General features: G+C 43.1%; 1 long non-coding RNA gene across 1 annotated transcript; it reads right to left on the reverse strand.

The window, feature by feature from the left end:
* Positions 1 to 722: 722 nt before the first annotated feature.
* LOC124029584 lies at positions 723 to 10,962 on the reverse strand. The gene is made up of 3 exons (XR_006837803.1): positions 10,668 to 10,962; positions 6,693 to 6,807; positions 723 to 2,946 (listed from the first exon to the last, which is right to left on the reverse strand). It is a non-coding gene; the product is annotated as an uncharacterized LOC124029584 (long non-coding RNA).
* Positions 10,963 to 14,944: the final 3,982 nt, after the last annotated feature.

Here is a 14,944-nt window from a genome sequence, read left to right on the forward strand (position 1 = left end):
CCCTACTGTTCCCCTGAACAAGGCAGTTAACCCTACTGTTCCCTGAACAAGGCAGTTAACCCACTGTTCCCCTGAACAAGGCAGTTAACCCTACTGTTCCCCTGAACAAGGCAGTTAACCCTACTGTTCCCTGAACAAGGCAGTTAACCCTACTGTTCCCTGAACAAGGCAGTTAACCCTACTGTTCCCTGAACAAGGCAGTTAACCCTACTGTTCCCCCTGAACAAGGCAGTTAACCCTACTGTTCCCCCCTGAACAAGGCAGTTAACCCTACTGTTCCCCTGAACAAGGCAGTTAACCCTACTGTTCCCTGAACAAGGCAGTTAACCCACTGTTCCCCTGAACAAGGCAGTTAACCCACTGTTCCCCGAACAAGGCAGTTAACCAATGTTCCCCTGAACAAGGCAGTTAACCCACTGTTCCCCTGAACAAGGCAGTTAACCCACTGTTCCCTGAACAAGGCAGTTAACCCTACTGTTCCCTGAACAAGGCAGTTAACCCTACTGTTCCCCTGAACAAGGCAGTTAACCCACTGTTCCCCTGAACAAGGCAGTTAACCCACTGTTCCCCTGAACAAGGCAGTTAACCCACTGTTCCCCTGAACAAGGCAGTTAACCCTACTGTTCCCCTGAACAAGGCAGTTAACCCACTGTTCCCCTGAACAAGGCAGTTAACCCTACTGTTCCCCTGAACAAGGCAGTTAACCCTACTGTTCCCCTGAACAAGGCAGTTAACCCTACTGTTCCTCGGTAGGCCGTCATTGTGAATAAGAATTTGTTCTTAAATGACTTGCCTAGTTAAATAAAAAAGGTTAAAATGTATATATATATTGAAGATCCAATTCTTAAATAATAATTAAATTCTTATTTACAATAAATACAAATGATATATATATATATATATAAAACAAAAAATAAATACAAAAAAATCATTTGAATTCCTTTCCCTCAGCCATGAGGTCAAATTGTCCCCGTCTCTAAAGAGTCCCATGTTTTATATTTTAAAAAACATTCACAAAACTCTGGAAACCAAATTCATATGAAGAAAACAGATCATCAACGTGCCGACTAAATAAGCTCTAGAAACCGCTATCAACCAACACGACAGACAATCACCATATTGCTTGGCGCTGAACGGGGGATTTTCATTAACGCTCATAAGGACCAGTCTAAATGAATAAACAGGCCGGATCTGGTCCGCGGGCCGCCAGTTGAACAGCCCTGATGTAAAGGGTATTATTGTAGTAGTTAAATGATGTAAAGGGTATTATTGTAGTAGTTAATGATGTAAAGGGTATTATTGTAGTAGTTAATGATGTAAAGGGTATTATTGTAGTAGGTTAATGATGTAAAGGGTATTATTGTAGTAGGTTAATGATTTGTAGTGTATTATTGTAGTAGTTAATGATGTAAAGGGTATTATTGTAGTAGGTAAATGATGTAAAGGGTATTATTGTAGTAGTTAATGATGTAAAGGGTATTATTGTAGTAGTTAATGATGTAAAGGGTATTATTGTAGTAGTTAAATGATTTGTAGTGTATTATTGTAGTAGTTAAATGATGTAAAGGGTATTATTGTAGTAGTTAATGATGTAAAGGGTATTATTGTAGTAGGTTAATGATGTAAAGGGTATTATTGTAGTAGGTTAATGATGTAAAGGGTATTATTGTAGTAGTTAATGATGTAAAGGGTATTATTGTAGTAGTTAATGATGTAAAGGGTATTATTGTGGTAGTTAAATGATTTGTAGTGTATTATTGTAGTAGTTAAATGATGTAAAGGGTATTATTGTAGTAGGTTAATGATGTAAAGGGTATTATTGTGGTAGTTAAATGATTTGTAGTGTATTATTGTAGTAGTTAAATGATGTAAAGGGTATTATTGTAGTAGGTTAATGATGTAAAGGGTATTATTGTAGTAGGTTAATGATGTAAAGGGTATTATTGTAGTAGGTTAATGATGTAAAGGGTATTATTGTAGTAGGTTAATGATGTAAAGGGTATTATTGTAGTAGTTAAATGATTTGTAGTGTATTATTGTAGTAGGTTAATGATGTAAAGGGTATTATTGTAGTAGTTAATGATGTAAAGGGTATTATTGTAGTAGGTTAATGATGTAAAGGGTATTATTGTAGTAGGTTAATGATGTAAAGGATATTATTGTAGTAGGTTAATGATGTAAAGGGTATTATTGTAGTAGTTAAATGATGTAAAGTGTATTATTGTAGTAGTTAAATGATTTGTAGTGTATTATTGTAGTAGGTTAATGATGTAAAGGGTATTATTGTAGTAGTTAAATGATGTAAAGAGTATTATTGTAGTAGGTAAATGATGTAAAGGGTATTATTGTAGTAGGTTAATGATGTAAAGGGTATTATTGTAGTAGGTTAATGATGTAAAGGGTATTATTGTAGTAGGTAAATGATGTAAAGGGTATTATTGTAGTAGGTTAATGATGTAAAGGGTATTATTGTAGTAGTTAATGTATTTTTCCTACCGGAGTCCCGTCCATGAACACCTCTACTCCAGTGTTCTCATACACAGTTGGTTTGTAGCACTCAGGGAAGGTCTCTGAGGTGAAGCGAACCAGGAGGGCCGTCTTCCCGACAGCACTGTCCCCCACCAGCACACACTTCACCTGGGTCTCTGCGTTCATGGCCGCTCCGCTCGGAACCCTGGGGGTTGTAGTTCTTTAGGGAGACGTTGTAGTCCTGTGGAGCTCAGGGGGTTGTAGTTCTTTAGGGAGACGTTGTAGTCCTGAAGTAGAGGAGGGTTAGGATCAGGGGGTTGTGGTCACCTTCTCTGTGATACTCTCTGTGGGGGTTGTAGTTCTTTAGGGAGATGTTGTAGTCCTGAAGTAGAGGAGGGTTAGGATCAGGGGGTTGTGGTCACCTTCTCTGTGATACTCTCTGTGGGGGTTGTAGTTCTTTAGGGAGATGTTGTAGTCCTGAAGTAGAGGAGGGTTAGGATTGTGGTCACCTGGTGTGTGGAGTCATGATGTTAACTGCATGTGTCTCTCTCTACACACACACCTCTCTCTCTCTACACACACACCTCTCTCTCTCTACACACACCTCTCTCTCTCTACACACACCTCTCTCTCTACACACCCCTCTCTCTCTACACACACATCTCTCTCTCTACACACACACCTCTCTCTCTCTCTACACACACACCTCTCTCTCTCTACACACACACCTCTCTCTCTCTACACACACCTCTCTCTCTCTCTTCACACACCTCTCTCTCTCTCTCTCTCTACACACACACCTCTCTCTCTACACACACACCTCTCTCTCTACACACACACCTCTCTCTCTACACACACACCTCTCTCTCTCTACACACACACTCTCTCTCTCTACACACACATCTCTCTCTCTCTCTACACACACACTCTCTCTCTCTCTACACACACACCTCTCTCTCTCTCTCTACACACACCTCTCTCTCTCTCTCTACACACACACCTCTCTCTCTCTACACACACACCTCTCTCTCTCTACACACACACCTCTCTCTCTCTACACACACACTCTCTCTCTCTCTACACACACACACCTCTCTCTCTCTCTCTACACACACACACCTCTCTCTCTCACACACACTCTCTCTCTCTCTACACACACCTCTCTCTCTACACACACACTCTCTCTCTCTCTACACACACACCTCTCTCTCTCTCTCACACACACTCTCTCTCTCTCTCTACACACACACCCTCTCTCTCTCTCACACACACCTCTCTCTCTCTCTACACACACCTCTCTCTCTCTCTCTACACACACATCTCTCTCTCTCTCTCTCTCTACACACACCTCTCTCTCTCTCTCTACACACACCTCTCTCTCTCTACACACACACCTCACTCTCTCTCTCTCTCTACACACACCTCTCTCTCTACACACACACCTCTCTCTCTCTACACACACTCTCTCTCTACACACACCTCTCTCTCTCTACACACACACACTCTCTCTCTACACACCACTCTCTCTCTACACACACCTCTCTCTCTCTACACACACCTCTCTCTCTCTCTCTCCTCTCTCACACACCTCTCTCTCTCTACACACACACCTCTCTCTCTCTCTCACACACACCTCTCTCTCTCTACACACACACTCTCTCTCTCTCACACACTCTCTCTCTCTCACACCTCTCTCTCTCTCTACACACCTCTCTCTCTCTCTACACACACCTCTCTCTCTCTACACACACCTCTCTCTCTACACACACCTCTCTCTCTACACACACACTCTCTCTCTACACACACCTCTCTCTCTACACACACCTCTCTCTCTACACACCTCTCTCTCTCTCTACACACACCTCTCTCTCTCTACACACACACTCTCTCTCTCACACACCTCTCTCTCTACACACACCTCTCTCTCTACACACACCTCTCTCTCTCTACACACACACTCTCTCTCTCTACACACACCCTCTCTCTCTCTCTCTCTCTACACACACACACCTCTCTCTCTCTACACACACACACTCTCTCTCTCTCTACACACACCTCTCTCTCTCTACACACACTCTCTCTCTCTCTCTCTCTACACACACCTCTCTCTCTCTACACACACCTCTCTCTCTCTACACACACCTCTCTCTCTCTCTACACACACCTCTCTCTCTCTCTACACACACCTCTCTCTCTCTCTACACACACACCTCTCTCTCTCTCTACACACACCTCTCTCTCTCTCTCTACACACACCTCTCTCTCTCTACACACACCTCTCTCTCTCTCTCTACACACACCTCTCTCTCTCTACACACACCTCTCTCTCTACACACACCTCTCTCTCTACACACACCTCTCTCTCTATACACACCTCTCTCTCTCTCTACACACACACCTCTCTCTCTCTACACACACCTCTCTCTCTCTCTACACACACATCTCTCTCTCTCTACACACACACCTCTCTCTCTCTCTACACACACCTCTCTCTCTCTACACACACCTCTCTCTCTCTCTACACACACCTCTCTCTCTCTCTACACACACACCTCTCTCTCTCTCTACACACACACCTCTCTCTCTCTCTACACACACACACCCTCTCTCTCTCTACACACACCTCTCTCTCTCTCTACACACACCTCTCTCTCTCTCTACACACACACCTCTCTCTCTCTCTACACACACACCTCTCTCTCTCTCACACACACCTCTCTCTCTCTCTACACACACCTCTCTCTCTCTCTACACACACCTCTCTCTCTCTCTCACACACTCTCTCTCTCACACACACACACTCTCTCTCTACACACACTCTACCTACACACACACACCTCTCTCTCTCTCTACACACACACACCTCTCTCTCTCTCTACACACACACCTCTCTCTCTACACACACCCCTCTCTCTCTCTCTCTCTACACACACCTCTCTCTCTCTCTACACACACCTCTCTCTCTCTCTACACACACCTCTCTCTCTCTCTACACACACCTCTCTCTCTCTCTACACACACCTCTCTCTCTCTACACACACACCTCTCTCTCTCTACACACACACCTCTCTCTCTCTACACACACCTCTCTCTCTACACACACTCTCTCTCTCTACACACACCTCTCTCTCTCTCTACACACACACCTCTCTCTCTCTACACACACCTCTCTCTCTCTACACACACACTCTCTCTCTCTCACACACACCTCTCTCTCTCTACACACACCTCTCTCTCTCTACACACACCTCTCTCTCTACACACACCTCTCTCTCTACACACACCTCTCTCTCTCTCTACACACCTCTCTCTCTCTCTACACACACCTCTCTCTCTCTACACACACCTCTCTCTCTCTCTACACACACTCTCTCTCTACACACACCTCTCTCTCTCTACACACACACTCTCTCTCTCTCTACACACACACCTCTCTCTACACACACCTCTCTCTCTCTACACACACCTCTCTCTCTCTACACACACACCTCTCTCTCTCTACACACACCTCTCTCTCTCTACACACACACCTCTCTCTCTCTACACACACCTCTCTCTCTCTACACACACCTCTCTCTCTCTACACACACCTCTCTCTCTCTACACACACCTCTCTCTCTCTACACACACCTCTCTCTCTCTACACACACACACCTCTCTCTCTCTACACACACCTCTCTCTCTCTACACACACCTCTCTCTCTCTACTCTCTACACACACACCTCTCTCTCTCTACACACACACACCTCTCTCTCTCTACACACACACCTCTCTCTCTCTACACACACCTCTCTCTCTCTACACACACACCTCTCTCTCTCTCTACACACACCTCTCTCTCTCTACACACACACTCTCTCTCTCTCTCTCTCTACACACACCTCTCTCTCTCTACACACACCTCTCTCTCTCTACACACACACCTCTCTCTCTCTCTACACACACTCTACCTACACACACACACTCTCTCTCTCTCTACACACACTCTACCTACACACACACACTCTCTCTCTCTCTACACACACACACTCTCTCTCTCTACACACACTCTACCTACACACACACACTCTCTCTCTCTACACACACACACTCTCTCTCTACACACACACATACTCTCCACACACTCTCTCTCTCAAAACACACACACTCTCTCTACACACATACACACTCTCTCTCTCTCAACACAGCCCCCCCCCGTCTATCTCAGTTCCTCTTCACTTACCGCTCTGTGTACTCCACGGAGTTGTCACTGGGCTCCGCCTCCTGCGATCAATCGAGGTCACCTGACGTCACAGGTGGTAATTCCATCCAATCAGGGCCCGGCGTACGGTAGAGAGCTGTGAGAACATTATCTGATGAGGACATTATTTACTCCGTGAGAGGGGGGGGGGTTGCTCTAGTAAAGTAGAGCTACATAGATTTGTTGATTAACTCCTACAGTGATAACGCCAGAGAAGAGGGAGTGAGGACAGAGCCGACCCATAGATCTGGTTATTAACTCCGACAGTGATAATGCCAGAGAAGAGGGAGTGAGGACAGCACCGTAGAAAATGGTTTACGTGAAAACATCCGTAACAATGAGCTAACGAGGCCCGGTTTCACCTGGCGTAGAAAATGAGCCTGCTCGTCAGGACACGGTCGTTCAGAGGAGCTACAGTAGCCAACATCACATCGAACACAATCACTTCGTTTTAACCTGTCTTCTATTGATAGTTCTGTGTATATATCCATTTTAAAAAATGATGCTGATTCATGATTTCGACTGGCTGTGAAACGCTGCCCGCCCATCTCATCCCGACTCGTTCATCACTATGCGACAGCTGGAGAGGGAATTTGAATATTGAAACAAGGTTTGCAAATGTCGGAGAGACAGACAGCAAGGTTCATACAAATCACCGCTGTTGAAAACTAAATGTTGGTCTAAAATATAATGTCTATATGCTTTTATAAATTGCCCGGCTGGGCTGATGAGACAGTGGATTGCGCAGCCAGATGGAACGGTGTAAATAGACATTTTGACTTCTTAGATTTAGCCGGTGGTACTTTGTGGAATAGACAATGGCTGGAATGCGGGTTTAACCAATCAGCATCCAGGATTGGACCCACCCGTTGTATAATGGCTAACTACTAGACTACTGACTACTAGCTAGATTAGACTACTAACTTGACTACAAACTAGACTACTAACTAGACTACTGACTACTAGCTAGATTAGACTACTAACTTGACTACAAACTAGACTACTAACTAGACTACTGACTACTAACTAGACTACTGACTACTAGCTAGATTAGACTACTAACTTGACTACAAACTAGACTACTAACTAGACTACTGACTACTAACTAGACTACTGACTACTAGCTAGATTAGACTACTAACTTGACTACAAACTAGACTACTAACTAGACTACTGACTACTAACTAGACTACTGACTACTAGCTAGATTAGACTACTAATTGACTACAAACTATACTACTAACTAGACTACTGACTAGATTACTGACTACTAACTAGACTACTGACTAGATTACTGACTAGACTACTAACTAGACTACTGACTAGATTACTGACTACTAACTAGACTACTGACTAGATTACTGACTACTAACTAGACTACTAACTAGATCATTGACTAGACTACTGACTAGACTATTGACTACTAACTAGACTTCTGACTACTAACTAAACTACTGACTAGATCATTGACTAGACTACTGACTAGACTATTGACTACTAACTAGACTTCTGACTAGATTACTGACTACTAACTAAACTACTGACTAGATCATTGACTAGACTACTGACTAGACTACTGACTACTAACCAAACCACTGACTAGACCTACTGACCAACTAGACTACTGACTGACTAGACTCCTAACTAGACTCCTAACTAGATCATTGACTAGACTACCGACTACTAACTAGACTACTGACTGACTAGACTCCTAACTAGATCATTGACTAGATCATTGACTAGACTACCGACTACTAACTAGACTACTGACTAGACTATTGACTAGACTCCTAACTAGACTACTGACTACTAACCAGACTATTGACTAGACTACTGACTACTAACCAGACTATTGACTAGACTCCTGACTACTAACTAGACTACTGACAACTAACTAGACTATTGAGTAGACTATTGACTACTCCCCCTACACAGCAATGGCAGCCCCCCAGGAGCCAAATGCAGACCACAACAGACTGTTGACTAGACTACTAACTACTAACTAGACTCCTGACTACTCCCCCTACACAGCAATGGCAGCCCCCCAGGAGCCAAATGCAGACCACAACAGACTGTTGACTAGACTACTAACTACTAACTAGACTCCTGACTACTCCCCCTACACAGCAATGGCAGCCCCCAGGAGCCAAATGCAGACCACAACAGACTGTTGACTAGACTACTAACTACTAACTAGACTCCTGACTACTCCCCCTACACAGCAATGGCAGCCCCCAGGAGCCAAATGCAGACCACAACAGACTGTTGACTAGACTACTAACTACTAACTAGACTCCTGACTACTCCCCCTACACAGCAATGGCAGCCCACCTGGAGCCAAATGCAGACCACAACAGACTATTGACTAGACTACTAACTACTAACTAGACTCCTGACTACTCCCCCTACACAGCAATGGCAGCCCCCCAGGAGCCAAATGCAGACCACATTTGGGGGGCAATAAGGGTATTATTGCCCCCCAGGAGCCAAATGCAGACCACAACAGACTGTTGACTAGACTACTAACTACTAACTAGACTCCTGACTACTCCCCCTACACAGCAATGGCAGCCCCCCTGGAGCCAAATGCAGACCACAACAGACTGAAGGTGTGTTTTATCTTGAACCCAACTGATCCTCTATTAAGGCGTGTAAAGGAAATACCGGTATTGTTACTGACATTGAGAAATGCCCATGTTTTGTTTAAAAGATGGACACCATTCACCATGACTCTATAAAGACGATAGATGAGAGAATTAAGGGTTATTTAAACATCATCTACCCCTAGGAAGAGATGAAAAGCTCTGTTCCTTCATCATCTACCCCCAGGAAGAGTTGAAAAGCTCTGTTCCTTCACCATCTACCCCCAGGAAGAGATGAAAAGCTCTGTTCCTTCATCATCTACCCCCAGGAAGAGTTGAAAAGCTCTGTTCCTTCACCATCTACCCCCAGGAAGAGATGAAAAGCTCTGTTCCTTCATCATCTACCCCCAGGAAGAGTTGAAAAGCTCTGTTCCTTCATCATCTACCCCTAGGAAGAGATGAAAAGCTCTGTTCCTTCATCATCTACCCCCAGGAAGAGTTGAAAAGCTCTGTTCCTTCACCATCTACCCCTAGGAAGAGATGAAAAGCTCTGTTCCTTCACCATCTACCCCTAGGAAGCGGTGAAAAGCTCTGTTCCTTCACCATCTACCCCTAGGAAGCGGTGAAAAGCTCTGTTCCTTCACCATCTACCCCTAGGAAGAGGTGAAAAGCTCTGTTCCTTCATCATCTACCCCTAGGAAGAGGTGAAAAGCTCTGTTCCTTCATCATCTACCCCTAGGAAGAGGTGAAAAGCTCTGTTCCTTCATCATCTACCCCTAGGAAGAGGTGAAAAGCTCTGTTCCTTCATCATCTACCCCTAGGAAGAGATGAAAAGCTCTGTTCCTTCACCATCTACCCCTAGGAAGAGATGAAAAGCTCTGTTCCTTCACCATCTACCCCCAGGAAGAGATGAAAAGCTCTGTTCCTTCACCATCTACCCCCAGGAAGAGATGAAAAGCTCTGTTCCTTCACCCTGCCATGATAACTGCCATTTTGTTTTCACCTACTTTACCCCCCACATCACCACGGTCTAGAAGCACAGGGCAGAGGCCTTACTAAACTCACCTTTAGCCATTCAAATAGAGCCTATTTATGTGAAACCAAGTGTAAGGGATGAATGTGTGTCGTTTATCATATTATTGAGATACAAAGAGTTAAAATTGGATAATAACATTTTTTGTGTCGGACTATTGGTTTAAACAATGAATATGAAATGTCAAATTATTCTGGGACTCTCCAATACATTAATAATGTATTTAGTCGGCTCATATTAAAATGAGACATTCTGGATGGATTTTAAAACAAAAGACATGGAACAAAAACAACCTTTGTTACTTTGTCATTAGACAGAAGAATAGAACAATAGAAAACTCACCGACTCCGCAGCCGGTCTTCATGATGGCAACGGGCGGATGTTGCGCTTCAGCTCAAAGCATTTTATTCTGGAACTCGGAGACGGTTGCGTGCCTCGGTAAAAAAAAAAGTAACTTATTTTTTATTTTTTACGGTATATACATTAGGCTACTTTATAAATACTGCTTAAAAGCGAAAGTAAATAGCCTAATTATTACTATATGCACAGAACTACTTATAAACGTTTATATGCGTCACTTACACAGCTTACTACTATCGGTATAAAAAAGGGAGAGGGAAATGAGATGCGCTCTTCTCTCTCTCATCTCACTAGCAGCATCCGTTTGTTGAGTGTGTGGAGGAGGTGTGTTGATGCCGTTTCGTTTCTGTTCTTAGTATTTCAGCGTCTCTATAACTCACGAAGCAGCTGTTGTTTTTGATCGCTTAGATAGACAACTTTACGCAGTAGCTTGGGGTTAATGTGTTTATATGTAAAACGTGGCGTGTGGCCTCATAACGACAGACTTTACGCAGTAGCTTGGGGTTAATTTGTTAAATATAAAACGTGGCGTGTGGCCTCATAACGACAGACTTTACGCAGTAGAATTTGTTAAATATAAAACTTTACGACAGACTTTACGCAGTAGCTTGGGGTTAATTTGTTAAATATAAAACGTGGCGTGTGGCCTCATAACGACAGACTTTACGCAGTAGCTTGGGGTTAATTTGTTAAATATAAAACGTGGCGTGTGGCCTCATAACGACAGACTTTACGCAGTAGCTTGGGGTTAATTTGTTAAATATAAAACGTGGCGTGTGGCCTCATAACGCGTTAATTTGTGGCCTCATAACGACAGACTTTACGCAGTAATCAATACGACAGATATTTTCCAATGCATCCTCTGGGTTAATTTGTTAAATATAAAACGGGCGTTATATTTGTAGGCGCTAAATATAAAACGTGGCGTGTGGCCTCATAACGACAGACTTTACGCAGTAGCTTGGGGTTAATTTGTTAAATATAAAACGTGGCGTGTGGCCTCATAACGACAGACTTTACGCAGTAGCTTGGGGTTAATTTGTTAAATATAAAACGTGGCGTGTGGCCTCATAACGACAGACTTTACGCAGTAGCTTGGGGTTAATTTGTTAAATAAAAACGTGGCGTGTGGCCTCATAACGAAACTTTACGTTAATTTGTTAAATATAAAACGTGGCGTGTGGCCTGGACTTTACGCAGTAGCTTGGGTTAATTTGTTAAATATAACGACAAGACAAGAGATGGAGGACAAGTGAAAAAAACCTCGAAACAATCAATACCAAGATATTTTCCAATGCATCCTCTCTGGTTAGGATATGTTATTTGACAAAAAGGACCCTATATCATTCTCTGTAGACGTATAACGGGCATAGTAACTATTTTTGTTAAAAGTTTCTCCGTCAGACTATGAGTCGACTTGTTATGGAACGAATAATTGTGCGTCATGTTTATCGAAAGGAAAGTAGTGAGAAATTACCGACACCGTAGGGTGCCGTTCAGTTCTCTTGGAACGTTTGCTACGTTCCGCAACAATTTGTACTGTAGAAACACGTTTCCACGAAACGTACTCGAACTAACGTTTGCTCTCCGTTCGGTGGGTGTGGCTTCAAGCAACGAGTGACGTGTTTCAACGGCAGTGGCCATGCTGACCGCGTCCCCCCCCCACCCCAAAACCACAACATCACCGTTTTTCCAACTGGTCGTTCAGTACAGCACCGTTTCCGTTCAAGTACACGTTCCAACGTAACAATGCACTGAACGCAGCCCGTGAATCAGATGAACCACCTTCCCACGCCGGTACCAACAATACACCACGAGACGAGAGCGTTAAAGGGGGATGGGGGACGGAGCAGATGAACGGATACTGCCACACGAGCACATGCTTTAATTCATTAACTAACTTCACCTTTATTTAACTAGGAAAGTCAGTTATTAATAAAGTATTATTTACAATGACGGCCTACCAAAAGACAAAACGGCCTGCTGCGGGACGGGGGCCTGGGATTAAATATATAAATACAATATAAATATAGGGAAAAAACACTCACCACAACAAGGAGAGACAACACTACATAAAGACTGGTTACCAACAAACTAAAACACAGTCACCACAACAAGGAGAGACAACACGACATAAAGACTGGTTACCAACAAACTAAAACACAGTCACCACAACAAGGAGAGACAACACTACATAAAGACTGGTTACCAACAAACTAAAACACAGTCACCACAACAAGGAGAGAACAAACACTACATAAAGACTGGTTACCAACAAACTAAAACACAGTCACCACAACAAGGAGAGACAACACTACATAAAGACTGGTTACCAACAAACTAAAACACAGTCACCACAACAAGGAGAGACAACACAACACTACATAAAGACTGGTTACCAACAAACTAAAACACAGTCACCACAACAAGGAGAGACAACACAACACTACATAAAGACTGGTTACCAACAAACTAAAACACAGTCACCACAACAAGGAGAGACAACACGACATAAAGACTGGTTACCAACAAACTAAAACACAGTCACCACAACAAGGAGAGACAACACTACATAAAGACTGGTTACCAACAAACTAAAACACAGTCACCACAACAAGGAGAGACAACACAACACTACATAAAGACTGGTTACCAACAAACTAAAACACAGTCACCACAACAAGGAGAGACAACACAACACTACATAAAGACTGGTTACCAACAAACTAAAACACAGTCACCACAACAAGGAGAGACAACACAACACGACATAAAGACTGGTTACCAACAAACTAAAACACAGTCACCACAACAAGGAGAGACAACACAACACAACACGACATAAAGACTGGTTACCAACAAACTAAAACACAGTCACCACAACAAGGAGAGACAACACGACATAAAGACTGGTTACCAACAAACTAAAACACAGTCACCACAACAAGGAGAGACAACACAACACTACATAAAGACTGGTTACCAACAAACTAAAACACAGTCACCACAACAAGGAGAGACAACACTACATAAAGACTGGTTACCAACAAACTAAAACACAGTCACCACAACAAGGAGAGACAACACTACATAAAGACTGGTTACCAACAAACTAAAACACAGTCACCACAACAAGGAGAGACAACACTACATAAAGACTGGTTACCAACAAACTAAAACACAGTCACCACAACAAGGAGAGACAACACACTACATAAAGACTGGTTACCAACAAACTAAAACACAGTCACCACAACAAGGAGAGACAACACTACACTACATAAAGACTGGTTACCAACAAACTAAAACACAGTCACCACAACAAGGAGAGACAACACACTACATAAAGACTGGTTACCAACAAACTAAAACACAGTCACCACAACAAGGAGAGACAACACACACTACATAAAGACTGGTTACCAACAAACTAAAACACAGTCACCACAACAAGGAGAGACAACACTACATAAAGACTGGTTACCAACAAACTAAAACACAGTCACCACAACAAGGAGAGACAACACGACATAAAGACTGGTTACCAACAAACTAAAACACAGTCACCACAACAAGGAGAGACAACACTACATAAAGACTGGTTACCAACAAACTAAAACACAGTCACCACAACAAGGAGAGACAACACTACATAAAGACTGGTTACCAACAAACTAAAACACAGTCACCACAACAAGGAGAGACAACACAACACGACAAAAGACTGGTTACCAACAAACTAAAACACAGTCACCACAACAAGGAGAGACAACACTACATAAAGACTGGTTACCAACAAACTAAAACACAGTCACCACAACAAGGAGAGACAACACTACATAAAGACTGGTTACCAACAAACTAAAACACAGTCACCACAACAAGGAGAGACAACACGACACTACATAAAGACTGGTTACCAACAAACTAAAACACAGTCACCACAACAAGGAGAGACAACACAACACTACATAAAGACTGGTTACCAACAAACTAAAACACAGTCACCACAACAAGGAGAGACAACACTACATAAAAAGACTGGTTACCAACAAACTAAAACACAGTCACCACAACAAGGAGAGACAACACTACATAAAGACTGGTTACCAACAAACTAAAACACAGTCACCACAACAAGGAGAGACAACACAACACTACATAAAGACTGGTTACCAACAAACTAAAACACAGTCACCACAACAAGGAGAGACAACACTACATAAAGACTGGTTACCAACAAACTAAAACACAGTCAC

The sequence above is a fragment of the Oncorhynchus gorbuscha genome, unplaced genomic scaffold, assembly GCF_021184085.1.
Source record: "Oncorhynchus gorbuscha isolate QuinsamMale2020 ecotype Even-year unplaced genomic scaffold, OgorEven_v1.0 Un_scaffold_6890, whole genome shotgun sequence".
Taxonomy (NCBI): Eukaryota; Metazoa; Chordata; class Actinopteri; order Salmoniformes; family Salmonidae; genus Oncorhynchus; species Oncorhynchus gorbuscha.